The sequence below is a fragment of the Camellia sinensis genome, chromosome 1, assembly GCF_055761805.1.
Source record: "Camellia sinensis isolate YWXY chromosome 1, ASM5576180v1, whole genome shotgun sequence".
Classification (NCBI taxonomy): Eukaryota; Viridiplantae; Streptophyta; class Magnoliopsida; order Ericales; family Theaceae; genus Camellia; species Camellia sinensis.
This window is the reverse complement of record NC_138961.1, coordinates 98,601,932-98,604,737: the sequence shown is the minus strand read 5'-3', so window position 1 is coordinate 98,604,737 and position 2,806 is coordinate 98,601,932.

Sequence of the window (2,806 nt, the reverse complement as noted above, 5' to 3'; positions counted from 1 at the left end):
TCTCTTCATAAATCAAATTATCAACTAGGGCAATTTGTTGATAGTCTATAACATGGAACGGTTCTTGAAGATAACTTCGTAACATTGATACATGAAACATGTTATGCACTTGTTCCATATTTGGCGGAAGAGCAACGCGATAGGCCACTGGGCCTACTCTTTCCAGGATTTGAAACGGACCAACATATCAGGGTGCTAATTTACCCTTTTTGCCAAATCTTGAGTGTCCTTTTATTGGTGTGACTTTCACAAAAACATGATTACCCACTTCGAACTCTAAATCCCTTTGCCGATGGACTGCATAACTTTTTTGTCTACTCTACGCGGTATTTAACCTTTGTTGAATGGTTTTAATTTTTTCTGCTGTCAATTGAACAATTTTGGGTCCAAACAACGATTTATCACTGACTTCGGCCCAGCACAAGGGAGAGTGACATTTTCTTCCATATAAAGCTTCGTAGGGTGCCATTCCTATGCTCGAGTGGTAACTGTTGTTATATGCAAACTCTACCAACGGTAAGTAAGTTTCCCAACTTCCATTGAAGTCCAAATCACACATCCGAAGCATATCTTCTAACGTTTGTATGGCTCTCTCGGATTGGCCATCTATTTGAGGGTTAAAAGTTGTACTGAATTTCAATTCTATTCCCAAAGCATCCTGTAGACTTCGCCAAAATCTTGATACAAACTTTGGATCTCTATCGGACACGATTGAAACTGGTATACCATGTAGCCACACAATTTCATCTATATATATGGTAGCCAGCTTATCTACATTGCATTGAGTCTTTACAGGTAGAAAATGAGCTGACTTAGTTAGTTTATGAACAATAACCCATATGGAATTCATACCCTAGGGAGTTCGCGGTAAACCCACAATAAAATCCATTGTTAGATATTCCTATTTCCATTATGGAATTGGAAGGGGTTGAAGTAGACCCGCCGGTCTTTGGTGCTCCACTTTCACTTATTGACACTGCAAACATTTTGAGACAAATTCTGAAATTTCCCTCTTCATACCAGGCCATCAAAAATTTTGCTTCAGATCTTGGTACATTTTTGTGTTACCAGGATGCATCGCAAATTTTGAGTTATGTGCTTCCTCCATGATTCTCTTCCTAATTTCTGGCACATTAGGAACACACCATCTACTCTGAAATTTTAGTACTGAATTCTCGATCGTGAACCCGGACTTTGGCTTTGTTTCCATTTCATCACCAATTTTTTTGTAGGAAGTCATCTTCTAATTGTCGTTGCTTGATTTCATCCATCAATGTCGGTTGAGCCGATATTGCTGCTAGTATCGCATTTTGGCCATGTAATACAATTCCCACATTCATTCTTTCCAAGTCACGTAACAGCTCCTTCTGCATTTTGAGCAAACTTGTTAAGTTCCCTGTACCCTTTTGACTAAGGGTATCTACAACCGTGTTAGCTTTACCGGGGTGGTAATGGATTTGCAAGTCATAGTCTTTAATGAGCTCTAACCACCGACTTTGATGCATATTCAACTCCTTTTGGGTGAAGAAGTACTTAAGACTCTTATGATCAGTATAAACCTCAAAATTAGTTCCATACAGATAATGACACCATATTTTCAAAGCAAAGACCATTGCAGCTAGCTCAAGGTCGTGTGTGGGATAATTCTTTTCATGGGGTTTAAGTTGTCGAGAAGCATACACAATAACCCTCCCATTTTGCATAAGTACATAGCCCAAACCTTTGTGGGAAGCGTCGCTATAAATCTCAAATTCCTTGATACCAGATGGTAAGGCAAGAACAGGTGCTGTAGTCAACCTTGTCTTTAACTCTTGAAAGGTAGATTCCCGCTGTCCCAACCATTCAAACCAAACCCCTTTCTGGGTTAACTAAGTAAGCAGCACCGTGATTTTGGAAAAGTCTTTAACAAACCGCCGGTAATACCTAGCTAAACCCAAGAAACTACGCACTTCTGATACATTAGTAGGGGTCGGCCAACTCACAATAGCTTTGATTTTGTGCGGATCAAAAGTAACACCCTCCTTCGTTACATGTCCCAAAAATCCCATTTCATGTAGCCAAATCTCACATTTCTTTAATTTTGCATATAGTTTCTATGGGGACCGAATAATGGAAAGATCAGATGGTGTGTATCTTTGGAAGACTGATATTAATCAGCTATATCCTACGAGAGCAGGGAGCCGAATAGAATATATGTGCCGGATAAAGTATAAGTACTTAGGGCCGAATAAAGGGAAGGACAATGATTAAAAAGTAGGTCCTGGCCCCGAGGATCAAGAAGAACAAGTATAAATACAGGAACAACGGTTATAGAAAGGTATGTAAGAATCACTTCATAAAGGCTTAGAGAGTAAGCTATCTTGAGTGTCTGAACTAACTTGTCCGTCGGAGTGCTAATTCCGGCACCCCCGACCGGAGTGCTTGTATCTTTTCAGGTGACTAGTTGAGGATCACTAGCGTCTCCCAGGATCCGAAGAGTATTTCCAAACCACTTCCCCACAATTGGTGCCGTCTGTGGGAATACTCAAATACATCCATGGCAGACGTGACTGAAGATCCTCCGGTAGCCATTGACGAGACCACACAGGGAGATAACCTCAGTCCAGCAAATATGCTCGGAAAAGAAACCATCACTGCAAGACGTGCCTTGAACTTCGACTCACCAATGACCTCAGCGCAAGAGACAATGCAAGCGATCATTGAACAAGCAAAGCAGAACGAACAAAGGCTGGAGAACATGATCGCTGAAAACGAACGTCTTCGTTAAGATTTGGCACTCGAAGTCGCAAAATCGAGAGAAGCCATG